Below are 18,255 nucleotides of genomic sequence, written 5' to 3'. Positions count from 1 at the left end.
CACACAATACGCCTGACACCTGAGATTGTTGTCTGAATTCTCTAATGTGCTATGGCATGCGCACATGTCTCCCCAGACAAGAACACACACACACACACACACACACACACACACACACACACACACACACATTATTTTGAAACATGGAAGGTGCATGATTTTGTTGCTGAGACCTTTTTCTGAAACTCTGGTTCAGCAGTTTAGGGTAATCTATTTGACTATTTAAAAGTATTAGGGAGAGAGAGACAAAGAGAGAGAGAGAGAGAGAGAGAGAGAGAGAGAGAGAGAGAGAGAGAGAGAGAGAACACTTACAGAGAACTAAGTAGGGCAGGATAGCTAAGTTCACAGCCTCTGCTTTACAAGACTTTCTGAGAATCCTGGCTAGAAAAGTACTTCCCTCGTTTCTCCCAAGCAGATCTTCTAAGTTGATCTCATTTGGAGACATTTCCAGCCCAAGGACAAAGAAAGCTTTTTTTTTTTTTTCTATTCACTGGTGACATAATTTAGTAACTATTTCTGCTAGAACTTCATTGGTTAATAGTCACAAAGCTACGTCTTGCTTCAGGGAAAACTCAAAGCACAGCCTGTAGCTGAAGGTACCTTTTGTTTTTAAAAGTATTTTCTTGAAACTAAGTATTGTTTTGGGGGGGGAGACATAACACAGGTAAGACTTTGTCTCCACAGCAAAAGTGTTGGTGGTGGTTTGATTTGATAGGATGAAAAAAAAAAGATAGAAGTTCAACAGATAACAGATAATGATACCTTTCTGAGATGCCCAAAATCTTTATTATCACTTTCATTTTAGTACAAATAATGAGGATGTTGGAGACATCTTCCTGAGATGAGACGTCAGGACCTCACAGACGTGGTCGCCCTCAAACTGATGTCAGTGGACAGACTCCCTGGGTCCTTTCTCCTACTATCTCCACCAGAACTGAGCCATCTCCTTTCATCCCATCTGCCTCTCTTCTTGAAGTTTCTCTCCCACGGGTATGAGGAAGGCATCCTGAAACACAAGGACATACATATGGCTCACTGCTTGGTACAGCAAACTGACAGAACTCACTATGGGAAAAAAAAGCCAGACTCTTGATTGAAAACATTCCCAAACACCAGTGGATACCTCAAAGCATTTATATAAGAATAAAACCGTATTATGGCTTCCCTGCTGACTGGGTAGCGGCTCATGAGATTACTGCCAGATACAGTCGTCATGGGACTCTCTGCACGACCCGAAGACATGGAGACAGAAAATGGAGAATTTCACTTCAAAACATTTAAATTTAAGGGTGAATTTACCAGAACTTAAGAAGGGGTCAAATAAAGTTTCAGGTCAGCTACTGGCGAATGTAGGCTAAGTCTTTCTATTAGATCCTCTTCTGGTGTCTCAAAGTTCCCAAATGAATAATCTCAGCCTTGGTAGCTTATCCCCCAAACCAGAATGGTAACCAAAGAGCCACCAGAAATGATCCCCCAGCTGAATCATGCCCATCTTACTGAAGGGAAAATTTAAAAGTTGATAACTTAAAAAGATAGAGTGTCTATTTTCTGTTCTCCTTAACTTTGTGTTTTTACAAGAGGGTAGGGGGGGAGAGAAAGAGAATGAAAAAAAAAAACCCTGGAATACATTCCCTCACATCTGATACATAATTTATCCTACTTTTTAGGAAGACACGTCCCAGCCAAGTGTAGTGAATGAAGCATACATTTAATCCCAGAACTCAGGAGGAGGCAGAGGCAGGCAGATCTCTGTAGTTCAAAGTTAGCCTGGTCCACACAGTGAGGCCTAAATGAGGAGACTCTGAATATTTAAAGGCCTAGAGAAAGAGGGCTCAGTGGTTAAGAGCACTTGCTATTCTTCCAAAGGACCAGAGTATTAGTTCTGTCTTAGTTAGGGTTTCCATTGCTGTGAAGAGATACCAGGACCACAACAACTTCTTCTTGTTCTTGTTCTTGTTCTTGTTGTTGTTGTTGTTGTTGTTGTTGTGGTTGTTGTTGTTTTTGAGACAGGGTTTCTCTGTGTAGCCTTGGCTGTCCTAGACTCACTTTGTAAACCAGCCTGGCCTTGAACTCACAGTGCTCCACCTGCCTCTGCCTCCCAAGTGCTGGGATTAAAGGCGTGCGCCACCACTGCCCGGCCACAACAACCTTATAAAGGAAACCATGTCATTGAGCCTTACAGGTTCAAAGGTTTAGTCCACTACTGTTATGACAGTGAGGCGGCAGACAGGGGTCTAGAGAAGGAGCCAAGAGTTCTCCATCTGCATTGGAAGGCAGCAGAAAGAGACCATGAGCCACTAGGCTTGGCTTGAGCATTTGAAACCTCAAAGCCCACCCCCAGTGACAACACTTCCTCCAACAAGGCCACGCCTCCTAATAGCGCCACTCCCTATGAGCCTATGGGGGCCATTCAAATCACCACAATTCCATAGAACCCTTATAAGCATTTCACAATCACCTGTAACTCCAGCTCCATCTGAGGCCCTCTTCTGGCCTCCATGAGCACTCATGTATACCCACATGCACACATAAATATAAATAAAATAAATCTTAAGAACAAAGGCAGTGGCCACCAACTGCAACATGTCACAAAAAATGCCAGAATTTTAGTGTCTAAGCTGATTCTCCAAACTTCATCATCCCATGTAGAGTGAGATTTCAAGAGAGGGGAAAGCCCACCCAGTTTCTGAACTCTTGGCAAAAGCAACGGAACCCACTTCACCTTCCTCTCTCATTTGTAAAAAGGTCATTGTCTTAGGGTTACTGCTGCTGTGATAAAACATGAACAAAGCAACTAGGGGAAAAAAGGGAATAAAAATAAACATTTAGGGCTGGAGAGATGGCTCAGTGGTTAAGAGCACTGCCTGCTCTTCCAAAGGACCGGGGTTCGATTCCCAGCAATCACATGGTAGCTCACAACTGTCTTCAACTCCAAGATCTGACACCTCCACACCAACTTACACAAATTAAAATTAAATAAATATTTTTTAAAAATAAACATTTATTTGGCTTAAGCTTCCACATCTTCATTAAAGGAAGTCAGGACAAGAACCCAAACATGGCAGGAACCTGAAGGCAGGAGATGATGCAGAGGGGTGGAAGGGTGCTGCTTACTGGCTTCCTTTCTATGGCTTGCTCAGCCTGATTTCCTATAGAGGCAGGATGCCAGCCCAGGGACGGCACCACCCACGATTGACTAGGCCCTCCCACATCAATCACTAATTAAGAAAATGTCTTACAGGCTTGCCTACAGCCCAGTTGTGTGGAGGCACTTTCCTAACTGAAGTTCCCTCCTTTCTGATGACTTTAGCTTATGCCAAGTTGACGGACACGTCCTTTGTTCAGAACTGAAATAGGAAATTGAGACAAATCTGTTCAGTCGATCTCCCTATGCCATCCCTCGCACTCGTGACTTTGGGCCGTAGGAGCCAACAAGCACCTTCAGAACATTATCAAGGAGAGGAGGTGAAGAATGAGCTGGGTTCTCGGGAAGGACTTCGTGCCACTGACTGGGAATTATTGCAAGTTCAGGGGAATTTTGAGATTGCTCACTTAACCCCTCCAATTACAGCATCCTCTCACTTATTCCGTAAGACCGCTGGATGAAGCATTCTGGCTGTCTACAAATAAAACCACCATATTTTTTTAGTTAGGCAAGGATATGACAAGCATTATTTTTTTTTCCTTTGAGTTAAGAATATGTTCTTGAGCTCAAAAATATGTAGTCAGGCAAAGTTTTCTAGTTATTTCATCAACTTCAGATCAAATGCAGGTTAGCTTTTCATGGGCTAGGATCGTGTGGTAGGAAAACTGGGTCAAGAGTGCCTTTCATGGGGCTGGAGAGATGGCTCAGTGGTTAAGAGCACCGCCTGCTCTTCCAAAGGTCCTGAGTTCAATTCCCAGCAACCACATGGTGGCTCATAACCATCTGTAATGTGATATGGCGCCCTCTTCTGGCTTGCAGGAGTACATGCAAGCAGAGCTTGTATACATAATAATAAATAAATAAATTTTTAAAAAAAAAAAAGAGTGCCTTACACTGGGCCATTAGCTTCCGTTCAGCTAATTGTCCGTACACATGCCATAAATGAACTTCCTAGCCCCGTCCTACTTGTGTCTCCTCAGGCAGAGCCAAAGGTCCTTAAGAGACATTAATATTCATTGAGGAAAAAAGGTTTTCCCACATCATGTAGTAAAAAGCGCATCATCAAAACCCTTACACTTAATTGCCTATATATGTTCTCTTAGGTTTCACGTAGGTATTTCTTCACATGTATTACCAAGAAACAAGAAAAAATGAGGAAAGGGATGGTTGTAATTAAGATATATGTAGCCAGAAGGTCACATTAGGTGTAAATCGATTTCTGATTTAAACTCATGCAAGATGATGTTGGCAATGAGAATGCTTTCCCCCAGCTAAGTCACTAATCTGATGCCACTCCTCTTTGATCAGATGATGATGTCACAGCTGCATTCACAACCACACTGGTGGAGATAGAGATTTAAATGAGAATGCACCCAGTTGGTGGCACTATTGGGGATGATTAGGAGGTGTGGCCTTGCTAGAAGAAGTGTGTCACAGGGAGCCAGCTTTCAGTCTTTAGAGTCTTGCTCTGTGTCCTGTTTGCTTTGTCTGTTTCCTGTGTGTGGCTGCGATGAGCACTCTGTGCTTCCTACTCCTGCTTTCCTGCTATGATGCGGACCCATCCTTCTGAAATCAGAAGCTGAAGGAAACTCTTTTTCCCAGCTTGCTCTTTGTCACAGTATTTTGTCACAGCAGCAGAAAGGTAGCTAATACATGGAGTTTGGCCATTGAGGGAAATACTAGGTAAGATCAATACGCTTCGGTTCTAGAAGACTCCCCAACACCTAAAGCCCTAGAATATCTGAAGTTAACAAGAGCCAGGAACAGCCATCCGGAAATATCATGTGTTCTCCACTGAAATCAGATCTGTATGCCAAAAATGACGCCTTTTCCACACACTCCTCAGAGACACCAAAAGAAGCAAACGTTCCTGAAGAGAATTTCCACACCCTTCACAGAAACCCTTGTATTCTCTGTTTGGGTGCTCACTCATCAGAAGCACTCCTTAGTCATATGTAAATAGCAGCCTGTGTGGTTTTCAGCACTGAATAATATCAGGTATTGTTGGAAGACCCTGCTATTAAGGTTGGAATCCGCCATGTCCAGATAGCTCTCTGAGCTCTGTGCAAAATGGAGGACTCCCTTCCTCAGTGGGGCTTCCTCTTCTCCGCCTGACCTTATCTGGAGAGCATCTGTAAGCCTGATCCCCACAGCCTCCACCTCTGAGGAAAGTCATGTAGTCCATGGTCACATTACAGGTTCAACTTTTTTTGTCTTTATTTATTTTATGTTCATTGATGTTTTTCTTGCGCGTATGTTTGTCTGTGTGAGGGTATCAGATCTTGGAGTTACAGACAGTTGTGAGATGCCATGTGGGTACTGAGAATTGAACTCAAGTCCTTTGGAAGAGCAGTCAGTGCTCTTAACCAGTGAGCCATCTCTCCAGGCCATGTTTAACTAACTTTCTCCCAGTAAGTACTGTCTGGAAAGTACCTGGAATTCCTGGAATTCATTTTCATGTAACTGAAGCATTCCCAGCACCTCAACCCCAAAAATGTACAGCCACCTTGGAAACCCCTACCCAAGCCCCAAGAACTATATAGCTCTTGTTCATCCCAAATAAAATTGAGTGTCTCACTGAAGCTGTCTCCTAGCAGTCTGTTCATCATACTCACAGCTGTCTGAACCCTACTCCCTGCCTCTGCTCCCGTTTCCCCCATAGGCCTGTGGCCAGTGACCTCCAAGGAAGGGGAGACCCACACCTACTGTCTTCCCCTGCACATCACCATTGCATGCAACGTAGAGTTGGAATACAGCCAAAGGGTTAACCAATGTCACCTGGTTCAAGAGCACAGCCTTGCTAGTAGTTTGAACTTCATTCATGCAATAGCACATTCCTGGCCTCCTACACAAAACCAGGTAACATTTTCCCAAGAATTTAGAACTCAGTTTCCACATTTCCTCTCTCTCTCTCTCTCTCTCTCTCTCTCTCTCTCTCTCTCTCTCTCTCTCTCTCTCTCGATGCAGCAGTGGAACTGGGAGAGGATGTTTTGGAATGTTCCGGCACTGTTGCTGTGTGGTTGTCTTAAGCACAGAGCGAATATGTACCCTGAGTCCAGACTTTGCTGGGTCACAGAATGGCTGATCTTTCTCCTGGGACAAAAGATGCTCACATGTCATTCCTGCACCTAGGACTTCTCCCAGAAATAGGGAATCAGATTGGAATGTAGGGTAAATAAATCTACTAAGTGAAAGGAGACAGAAAATTCACTGAAATTTTCCTCATAAGTGAGAACTATTCTGAGAATCTCAAGATATTTATTGGCATCCTGTCACATAGGTGAGGAAGGTGTCTCAGAACCTCTCTCCTAGCTGGAGTTTGATGTCACGGGTGACGCTTATTAGCTCAGCCACCTCCAGGCCACTGTACCAGGGGTACAGATCTCAGAGACCCTGGGCTCTCTTGCTACCCTCATGAACAGAGAAGAATCTTTCCCTAGCCTGTCTTTCTTCCCTCCCATAACTCCTCTCTCTGGTGACATCAGAAGACACCATGAGAGAACAAGAAAGGTGCTTTATCAAGCCATGACTTAACAGAACGGCCATCTTAGGAAGCACATATTGTAGAGGGCTGAAATACTGTGTGAAAGTTAACTTCCTGTACATCATCAAACTCTGTGGTTGCAGGGCCAGACCATGGGCCTGTGGCCTGGCAAATACTTGCACAAGAAGTTACTTCTTGAGATATATAAGAAATGGAAGGGGGAAACAGAATCAGCTATTTCTCCTCGGTGATTTTATGTTTTCTTCCTGACTCCAAAAATACCTACACAGATGATCTTGATGTTTGTAAATTGCCCCTGGATAGGTGCTTCAAAGAACCTCACTTTTTAATTCTATGGCTATAGTTTTCTCATCTGAGAATCAAAAATATTGTAGCTAACATAACAGCTGTAGTCTTTCTAGCACTAAGATTTTATGATCTCATAAGAAAATGGGACCTAGAAGGTTGGCTCAGTGGTAAAAGGCATTGGATGCTTTTGCAGAGGACCCAGACTTGGCAAACAACCCTCTTTGACTCCAGTTCCATGGGGACCAGATGCCTCTTCTGGCCTCTGTGCACACTGCATACATGCAGTACATAGACATAAAAATAAATGTCTTGAAAAAGAAAATCTGGGATAATTCTCACCCCATCTAACCCAAGAAACAACAAGAAAAGTCAACATCATATGAGACAATGTCGTCATAAGAATATGTCACCAAAATGTCCACATTTTGGCAACTCCTCAGGTTCCCCACATGCTGGTTTACATATAGTATTAGCACAAAGCATGGCTGACCATCCAAAGAACTAAGTTTCAAATCTGAGAGAGCGCTAGCCTGTGCATGTCAGTACTGGGAATAAAATAATAGGCGGCCATAGCCCACTGCACTCAGAATTAGCCAGTCTCTGAGGGTACCAAGACTTCTCAGAAATGTTTTTTTTTTCAAGCTGAAGAGTAGAGGGGATAAGTTCACTCCATCTCCGAGCCCTTGGAAAAAACAACTGCTCCTGCCTTATCACCCTTCCTCATTTACAGAAGGCTCTAGATGGTAAGTTGATTTCTTCGCCTGCCATGGAGCAAATAGCCCTCATTTATTGCTGGGGCACAAAGTCTTAGGCAGAGCCACCTATTTGACGCCTTTGAAATACTCACTTCTGACACACTATAAAGGAAGTCCAGGTCAGCCAGGGCTGTTACACAGAGAAACCCTGTCTCAGGGGGAAAAGATACTCACTTCCTTACTTTAAACTCTAGAGCAGCCATGATCTCTAAAACATTAGCAGAGGGAGGTGGGGAGTGAACTGAGATAGCGAAGGCCTTTGTACAAGTGGCAGTTAATGGCGTCATGCAAGCTCTGAGGCAATTCATTTAGCCTAGCCAAATACGTTGTGTATACTCATTGTAGTTTTATGTTTTCACTAATTTAATGCCACGATGGGGCTAGATATTCTGAATACAGCTAACATATTTTGGGTATATTTGGGAATGTGAAAAATCCAAATAAATAGTAGTATTCTCTTAAGTTTAGAAACAAAAATATTCAAATCTGGTTATCTGCTCATATGAAAACATTTCTCAATGGTTTGCTTATTTCTAAGCAAAATAATATGTTTTACAGACAATTTTATGTGACAGAAACCTCAGCAGAGTACTGGAAAATATACAATAACTACCAACATGGGGGTCATAGAGAAATTTAGAATCCAATGTGTTTCCTCTCTGTGATGTCATGAAAGCCATCAAGTCGTAAGGAGAGCAGAGACCTTCATGGAAGAAACAAATCCCTTAACATGCACAATTCACAGGAACTGTGGTCATTGGCTGAGAATATAACTTAGTAATGAGTTGTACATTTAGCCTGGGTGAAGCCCTGAGTTCAATCCCTGGTACCACAGAAAGGAAGTGACACTTATATTTGCATGAGTTTGGTCAACAAGTCGTCAGGACATCACCCAGGAAAAGATGGACCTTCCATTCCACAGGCTTTCTATCTGATGGCGTATCTTTGTGAAGTCCTTCTCCTCATGCCTGCAGGGAAGGAAATGTATTGCCATATTCTGTGGAAAAGTTACCTTTCCTTGCAAGGATACCATGGGAAAGGAAACATCATAAGAATAAACAGAGAAAGACTTTTCAACCGATGTGAGAGTTTATGAGAGTTCAGAACCAAGCCTCTGTTTTTTAAAAAGAAACTAAAGATTATCTAGAGAAAGGCCTCAGAGCCCTTAAGCCAAACTTGGTAGAAGGAGAATATATATATATATATCTGCAGAACACAGAAACTGTCCCACCAAAAGCCAAAATTAGCACAGAATCCCCTCGATTAGCATGCAGACTGTGGGACTGACCAGTTCCCAGAAGTGAAAGCGAGTTCTTACTTGGCCTTCCCAGATGGCCCATCGTCATATCATCGTTGTCTTTATACTTATTCGAAGCATTGCGCAGAGAACAGCAGCATCTGAGAAAGACTTAAGAAAAAACATCCAGTCAGGGTCCACTGGAGATACTCCCTCAAAACCCAGAGCCCCTGGGGCTCCCCATGCCTTTGTACTGAGGTACCCAAGTCAGATAAGTCAGCCTTCAGACACTTCCTCCTGCTGTGCAAGTACATAAGCCATACATTCCTCAGCCCAGCTTAGAGCTCAGCCCCCTAAGCTTCTATCACAGATTACAGTCTCTAAAACCTGTGATCCATGGGCTGTGGGACCTTAGAGCCCAGAAAATAATCATCCTTGTCTCCCACAGCATCATGGGTGCTCCCTCTAGGTCCATACACACACACTCTCACTAAAATTCCTCTGTTTTCTTAAGTCTCCCATGGTGTTTACATTTCTTGATGTGTGGGCCTATCTCAAACAAAGAAGGTGGGAACATGACACAAAAGCATACGAAGAGCATAGCAAACACTGCAAAGAGCCAAGGGACACCATTTGAGAACAGGTTGACTCCTGGTTTGATCTCCGCCATTGGGACAGGAGGAAAGACATAGAATTCTATTCTCTGCCTCAGATTCTTTACCTCTAAGGAGACCACAGCAATGACATCACAGCTTCAGAGACAATGGGCGTGGGGAGGATCTGAGCAGGGATTGGTCAAGCTTCGTCCCATCTGTGACAAGAGCAAGAATAGCTTCCCTCACAGCACAGATTTTTGTTCCTAATATTTTTGTGCATGTGGTGTGTGCATGTGTATAGGTATGATCACCCTATGTACACATGTAAAGCCAGAAACTGACATCACATGTCTTCCTCTATTGCTCTCCTTCTTCCTTCTTCTTCTTCTTCTTCTTCTTCTTCTTCTTCTTCTTCCTTCTTCTTCCTCTTCTTCTTCTTCTTCTTCGAGAAAGGCTCAATAAAATTTGCCATATCAACTAGACTGGCATTCACATGTGCAGAGAGAGAGAGAGAGAGAGAGATATTATAGGCCTGTACCTCTCACACAGCTTTTACATGGATGTGGGAGATCCTAAATCAGGTTCTTATGTTTGCACAGGAAGCACTTTTCCCACTGACACACCTCCTCGACCCCTAGCACAGCTTTCTTTAGTGGGACCCAAAACGCCAAATGTGCTGGCCAGACCAAGCAGGCAGCTTATTGTATATTCGGTAAAAGTATCTTATTATATTGGAACACACATAAGGAAGCTAGATTTCTCAATCCTAGCATTAATCTTAAGGGGTTAACACTTAAATCTGAGAATCAAGAAAGACTATATATTCCTCAAGAAAGATTTCATGAGGGGCTGGAGAGATGGTTTGGTGGTTAAGAGCACTGTCTGCTCTTCCAAAAATCCTGAGTTCAATTCCCAGCAAGCACATGGTGGCTCACAACCGTCTATACTAGGATCTGATGCCCTCTTCTGACATGCAGATAGAGCACTCATATTCATAAAATAAATAAGTAAATCTCTATTTTAAAAAACTAAAAATTAAAAAAGAACGTTTTATGCTCTTTCCTAGAATGCCTGCCATTCTCTGCCTTGCTGTACACCAGAAATGGGTGTCCTGTCCGAGCACAGGAACGTCTCCCCCATCACATGGATCAATGAGGCAAAACCACTTCATGTTCCAAGATGAGAGTGGTGTCTCCTTTCTGAGCTCAACGGAATTAGTATGCCATGAGTGCTTTGAATACCCATACATGATGTTCTCTGGTCCATGGCAGCATTTCCCAAAAGAAAAATATGGATAAAGACCAAAAAAAAAACTGGTCTGTAGCCCCACCCTACAGTACAACATCTTCCTTGGTGCCTTTGTCCATTTTCAACTACTGTAATGTTAATTATCACAGACTGGGTAATTAGTAAAGAATGAAAACTTCCTCAGCTCTCTGTTCTGGAGGCTGGGAAAGCCAAGGTTGGGGGTCATCTCTGCGGGAGGCATTAGAAGATGAGAGCTGGCTGACTTTAAAGCAGCCTACTTTCAGTATGCCGAAGCCACCCTTGCTGCAATGGTAGTAGTCTGCCTCTTCCTAAGGCCCACTTCTTGTATTGAAAGGGAAATACACTTCCAAAGCTTTGCCTTTGGATTGACCCACTGAAACCATGGCACTCAATAACAGGACTTCCTTTGAATTAATACCTTTACATTCCCAATCCAGTAGATAATCCCTGCTAACACGCTCCCCCAAATTTTACATCAACCCAGGCTCCTCTTTCTGAAGAGTTTCTTACAGTAGAAGTTGTAAAGCCACTTTTCCCAAAGTTATCAGCCCGCCGACACAGGGTAACTCTGACCCCATTACTATTCCCCAAGTATGAAGTGTTCCCTATTCTTGTTTTAAACTACTGGGGGTTGGTCTGGTGATGTGTGTTCTGGTGCTAATTACTGGCTCCCAAGATCTAGTTGCTGCCCACACGGGCACATTCTCACGTACACCTGTCCTTGTGTGGTAAACCTTGCCTAAGAAATTATTCCTGTTTGGACCAATGAGAAGCTGGTACCTGGGCAGGGCCTGAGGGAGGTAGGCGTGACAAAGGTTGGCGGGCTTTGGGAGAGAAGGATCTTGGGAAGGAACAGCAGACAGGTATCAGAGGAAGAAGGAAGCAAGAGAAGCACATGGCCAGATCAGTGTGTATGGAGGGAAGTGGAAGAGATGGAGAGAATCAGCAAATACTTTAGATTTGTAGACGGGAGGGGGCCCAGAGAGAATGTATTAGAACGCATGCCATGATTTGAGGGCTTGGGAGGTAACGATAATTCAGGAAGTAATATCTGCCCTGCCCCAGGTGAAATAAGGCTATTCTAAAAACCCATCAGGTGTCTGTGTCTTTATTGATTGTGGTAGCAGGTTAGACAATACCTCTGTAATAATTATAAGGCTAATAATAGCCATTATTAGATGTTTTATATTAACCACAACATTATACACAATCTTCCCTTGATGACCAGTGGATACCCATGACAAAAATCTAAAAATCTATCAGGTATCTGTGTCTTTATTGATTGTGATAGCGAGTTAGACAATACCCCCTTAATAATTATGAGGCTAATTGTAGCCATTATTAGATATTTTATATTAACACAACATTAAACACAATCTTCCCTTTGATGATCGGTGGTTACCCGTGACAAGATGATGCTCTGTCCCTGTGTTCTTCACCTGCTCCCAAGTCCCACCATGTTATTCAGTGTTTTGTGCCAAGCCTCTGCCTGGCAGAAGGACCATATGTTTTCTCTCAAGGTGACCAGACTCCTTACTCATCACACAAAACAGACATCAGTGCCTGAGAACCTGGACTATACCCAGGGCTGGATTGGATAAGATACACAAAGTCTAAGTTGTTGCCCTACAGACCTCACACACAACTGGAGAAATAAAATCCCAGACACAAAAGGCCAGAGGTGTCACATGTTGCCACAACTGGAGAATTATTTATTGGGCACAAAAGATGCTTAGCCACTGAGAGGACTCCTGAGCATTGAGGGGTACCCTCTTCACTTCAGGGGTAAGTGTGTACCAAAGTGTCTATATATGTGCCTTTGTTTTATTTTGGATTCTGAGGCGGGGGGGGGGGGGGGCTGTGTTAGGGAACTATTTCCAGTCCCTAGAACGTTTAGATTCAACTGAAGTTTCTGGGGACCATAACGTGAATAGTGGCACACCAGAAGCCATCTGGAGCAAAATCGCCACTTAATATGATTATTTTTCTAGTTGGATCTGCCCATCTGCCTCAAGAACTAAAAGGAGGAGCTTAGGCTGAAAACGGTGGCAAATGGGAATAAACTCATTTTTAAACCCTTGCTTTCAGTAAACAAAGTTTAGACATGAGAAGGGATGTGACAGAGCAGGAGGGAGCTAAAGCAGACAACACAAACATTTGCTGATGAAAATTGGACACCAACAAGGCTCTTAAAATAACAATTATTGAGTCTCCCGCTCTGCTTAGACGGCAGGAAGCTGCATGGGACTGTTCCCGGCCTTCAATAATGAGAAAAATGTAGAATAGTTACAACATCCTACATTGTTCTTATTTCTCATCTCATTCTTCTAACTGAAACCACGAGGCATCCAAGTAACCAAAGCCAGCACATAAGACAGAGTCCCGAGGAACTGATACAGATAAAGAATGGGCTACCTTCTTAGTTTGGAAGCGCTGAGCTCCATAGACACAGGGGCCCACTCACAATCTCATGGGCCTATACTGGGAACTACCCAGAAAGCCTGGGACCACCACAGAAGACTGCACTAAGATCCTTACGTCAATAGGGTCAAGGGGTGTCGAGCAGTTGATGGAAGAGACTCGCAGCTCCTTGTTTGCTTCTAAACCTCCTAATATAAAAAGTAAGACGTTCCAGCGGGGTCCACTCACTCGCTCCAGCGGGGTCCACTCACTCACTCCAGCGGGGTCCACTCTCTCCAGCGGGGTCCACTCACTCACTCCAGCGGGGTCCACTCACTCCAGCGGGATCCCTTCACTCTCTCCAGCGGGGTCCGCTCACTCACTCCAGCGCGGTCCACTCACTCGCTCCAGCGGGATCCACTCACTCGCTCCAGCGGGGTCCACTCACTCACTCCAGCGGGGTCCACTCACTCACTCCAGCGGGGTCCACTCACTCCAGCGGGGTCCACTCACTCACTCCAGCGGGGTCCGATCACTCACTCCAGCGGGGTCTACTCACTCTCTCCAGCGGGGTCCACTCACTCTCTCCAGCGGGGTCCACTCACTCACTCCAGCGGGGTCCACTCACTCTCTCCAGCGGGGTCCGATCACTCACTCCAGCGGGGTCCACTCACTCGCTCCAGCGGGGTCCACTCACTCTCTCCAGCGGGGTCCACTTACTGCTTATTTATTCCATTGTCATCCCTGTTCTTCCAGAGTTCATTTTGAGACTCATCAGTCTGTTGCTTCTGTTTTTCTGCAGGGAGAGGGGGCTGTGGCATAGAAAACAAGGGTTCCTACTTTATACAGATGTAGTTTGAAAACAGTACAAAGCAATTGTCATTTTGGTCTCAAACTTCATTAGGTATAATCAATAAATATGTTTATTTCAAATTCTAAAGTTAAGTGTCCCTTTATTTCTGTGATGGATCAATGGTGATCATTCTAACTAGAGAAATTCTGCATACACTGTAGATCTTCCAAAGCAATCCAAGATACACACAGCATAACACAACATTATGCCAAGTGGAGATCAGCAAGGGCCCTTTTGTTACTGTTTACCAAATATCGCCAAAGGTTCAGGGTATTTTTCTGTTCATCAATAAAGCTCATTTATATTTGTATCCAAATAAAATGTAGTTTGCAGCAGGAAAAAAACTTACTATATGGAAATATAAAACACAACACTTGCTTTGCACCCAGGAAAGAACAAAGCAACAGCTGATGTTCTCTGTGTAACATGCTTCAAGAATTTGGCGCATGCCCAGTTGTGATTGGCGGGTTTATATTCCTAGCAGCAAGGCTGCACGCAGTGAACAGGTTCCTATTTGCAGCTATAACCCAAAGTATACTGTTTCTGTAACAAAACTCTGTAAGGATCCTATGATGAAATTTGGGCACTGCCCTTGGAACCAAAACACAAGATTGACGTAGACCCCTAATAGGCAGAACACACGGGTCACGTCTGATAGGGTCAGCTAATGTCCAAGCCGAGCCAAGCTAGCAAAGATGAGAGTGGGGAAGCCAGAGTGGCCAAACAGAGACTGTAGGGTCTGGCTCCCTGACCATGAAGCAAACACACGCTCTGAAGCGGACAACTCCTACTTTGCCTCTGTGGGAGGGAGCGCTTCATTAGCTTCCTCTCCTGTCTATCCCTGTGACAGCAAGATTCGATTGTAGAAGACAGAAACAAAAATCTTTCAACAGATACAAAAGGATGGGAAGGTAGAGCGCCATGGGGCAAGGTGGAGGAGACACAAGCAAGAAATTTCTCCTGTGCTTGGGCTGGAAGACAACAGCTGTGGTGTGGTGCTGTTTGGGAAATTGTTCTATTTACACCTTGCCCCCAGCCTCTCATCCATCTTACCCTCCCTTTAACACCAAATAGGAATAAATTGTTGATTGGGTGACACAGGCTCTTAGGGGTGATTAAGGGTTCACATTTTAGATGAAATAGAATAGAAAGAAGGTGGAAAGCAGCGGGAGGAGGGGCAGACAAAAAAGACTGAGAATTCAGTAAAACCCAACAAGTATTGCTTGGGTGATACTCCAGACACACCCATGCGCCATAAGAAATTATATAGAAAGCATATGCAGCCGGTGACTCAACCACTCTACTTCTTGTTTTTTGGAAGGACTGGAGAATTTGGCCACGTTGTCTGTGGAAGCTCTATCTATGCCTACATGATGTGCAGACTCTAATGACTTCTCCCCAGGGAGTTCGGAGCATCAGCAAGACTGATCTTACTCTGTACTGTAGGTTCAGATTTTTTGAAACCTACTTTATTTAAGTTTACTTCAACCTCAAGTCTAACCCACCAACCAGAGGAAGGGGAGAAAGAATGTTAGTAGTTGTGGACCTGTTTAGAAGTAGTTACTAGAGCCAATTCTATTTTGCATTGTCAGGATACCAGCAGTCCAGTAAGAAGCAAACACCAAACAGCAACACAAATCCATAGCAGTGGCACGATCCAGCAGAAACAACAAGGCTCCGCCAGATCACCACAAGTCAGCAGAAGCAGCCAGAGTACCACAAGCGGTTCTCTGTAATGTTTCTCTCTGTGAAGGGAAGACCTGTGAAGACCAGCAAAGACCAGCGAAGCATTGCACGGCATAGAAATGCAAAAAAGTGTCATCTAACTGTCTGTGGGGTTCTATTTATACTCTTTCCAAACACCGTGTGCCCTCTCGCATGTCTGTTTTCAGCAAAACATCACATGGCACAACTGAATTTTTAAGGAAACCAGAAACTTCCACTTCACTGTATGTGGATCGTTCAGTGTATGATCCCAGTAACCACGCTACACACAGAAAAACAGCCACCTCATCTCCTTCTTCTCCCACTGATGGACACGTTGGCGTGGAATGTAGAGATACAGGTAGAGAATTTTGTGCCTACCCATTGTTATTTGTCTTTCCTTTATTTCCTCCACCTAGAGAAGCACTTCATTTCTTCAGATGAGTAATTCCAAGATGGTGGGGAACAGCAGTGGTGGAAATCGAGAGCAGTTCACATACGATCATTTGCAACTATGCTCCAAGATCTTGCACATGAGCATCTCTAAGGCGACAAGCCAAGGATGCTCTCCCACCTCCACCATAGCTATAACATTTTGAGCAAAATGCAATTTGTTCAAAATATATTTCGAACGAGTGTATTCTGCCCCCTTGAGGAGTACCCTAGCGGTAGATGGGTGGCCCATTTCTAGTGCTGCTCTTGCCCAGCAAAGGAGGAGGAGTTTCTGATCTTCTTATAGCCAGAGGAAGTAAGGACAAGTAACCTAAAATTGTTTTTCCAACCAAAACCCATGTGCTTTAATTGCATTTTTTTTTTTTTTTGGTTTTTCGAGACATAGTCTCTCTGTGTAGCCTTGGCTGTCCTGGACTCACTTTGTAGACCAGGCTGGCCTCGAACTCACAGTGATCCACCTGCCTCTGCCTCCCAAGTGCTGGGATTAAAGGCGTGCGCCACCACGCCCGGCCCTTTAATTGCATTTTTAAAACATGACTATAAGGCTGGGAGGATGTCGTTTGGTGGAACAGTGATTAGGTGCTATGTATGAGTCCCTACGTTTAACCATCAGGACAGCAGAGGCACATTAACGTATCAACAAGATGGAAGAAAATAAACTGTGCTTGAGAGTGTGTGGGACAGACTTCAGTGAGGACTTGAGGCTCATGTTTATTATCCAGATGAGGATACGTGAGGTGCTGTGCCCGACTCACTCAACGGTTAAGAATTAAGCTTAGATGTGGGCTGAAATCTAACAATTCCCCCACAGCCAAAATTGAAGACTTAAGGGTTTGAATACGTTCTCATTCCGACCAACTTGTTTCTCCCTATTCCAAGAGTGTCTGAGCTTTTTGTAGTTCAGGTGTTTCGGCTTTGCCTAGAATTTTTCTCAGAAAACTGTCACATCTAAACACGCCTCATGTCACCATACTCCCGAGGTATTGAAAGGCCAAAATTATGGGAGAAACAATGCTATAATCATCATAGAGCATTTCTAGACTGTTTGATCGCACTCACTGTGAAGTGACCTGTTGGGAGAGCAACCTCAGCTCTGGTGCTGGACCCAGGATCTTCTGCACCATAGTGTCACCTAAGGGGAAGCAGCACACACATGTGTCCAGAGGTTCCTTTACCCATTCTATATAAGCAGTCTACACTGAAGTCATTCGATGGTCACAAAGATTTCTCTGTTACAGAGCCTGGTGAGGACAACACAAATGTTTATTATGGGATAGTTTATGCAAAATAAGGACACAATGCAGCCTCAACATATCTGGCTGGGGTGGTCTCTGAACCCCTAGCCTGGACCATAGTGCAGATGGTTTCAGTACAGCCACACTGGCCCCTTCAGTGATACGCCAGGATCGCTGAGCTCAGAAACCATACTTCTGTCCTCCTCTTCCTCACTCAGGAGACTCTCCTTCACCAGTTCTTCCTCTGGGAAATATGAAAAACAAACATAAATAGGAAGTTTAGTGTCTCATTATAGTTATGACCCAAAGACAATGGGAGCCTTCTAGAGGTGTCTGAACCACAGGCAAAGAAGTAGTTCATAGGCTGGGCATGGTGGCATACCTGTAATCTCAGCACTTAGGGAGGCAGAGGCAGGTGGATCTCTGTGAGTCCAGGACAGCCAAGGCAACAAAGAGCAACTCTGTCTCAAATAATAATAATAATAATAAGTATGTTGTGTGAAAATATTCACAAATCAGTTTCTAAAGAATGTCTGTCCTAGAGATTGGTGGTAACTAATAAACTCTAAAGATCTGTTTCTCAATCTGTCCACACAAACAGGGACATAGAATCAGAGGACACAACTGGAAACACCTTGCTTCTTCATGGCAAAATCTCAGGAAACTGGTGACAGAAACGTATCTGTTGCCATCTAGTCTTTGAAGACGTCTGAAAGATCCCAACTTTCCAGCAACCCACAGAGACAATCCTAGCTTTCCCTAGAAGTCCTTAAGTAGATGCATGTTAAGATGTGGGCTTTAAATATTTCCACAAA

General features: G+C 44.1%; 1 long non-coding RNA gene across 5 annotated transcripts; it reads right to left on the bottom strand.

The window, feature by feature from the left end:
• Positions 1-780: 780 nt before the first annotated feature.
• On the bottom strand, positions 781-17,354 carry LOC311588088. 5 transcript variants are annotated; one of them, XR_014776078.1, is made up of 4 exons: positions 17,265-17,354; positions 13,916-14,007; positions 9,012-9,101; positions 781-1,006 (listed from the first exon to the last, which is right to left on the bottom strand). It is a non-coding gene; the product is annotated as an uncharacterized lncRNA (long non-coding RNA). The 5 variants fall into 5 exon arrangements; XR_014776079.1 differs by lacking the exons at positions 13,916-14,007; positions 17,265-17,354 and adding an exon at positions 9,869-9,892 and having other exon boundaries at positions 840-1,006; XR_014776080.1 differs by lacking the exons at positions 13,916-14,007; positions 17,265-17,354 and adding an exon at positions 9,652-9,676 and having other exon boundaries at positions 840-1,006.
• Between the last annotated feature and the right edge of the window lie 901 nt (positions 17,355-18,255).

The sequence above is a fragment of the Acomys minous genome (genome assembly GCF_964271855.1).
Source record: "Acomys minous genome assembly, chromosome: 17".
NCBI classification, from domain to species: domain Eukaryota; kingdom Metazoa; phylum Chordata; class Mammalia; order Rodentia; family Muridae; genus Acomys; species Acomys minous.
This window is presented reverse-complemented; position numbering and strand designations above follow the sequence as displayed.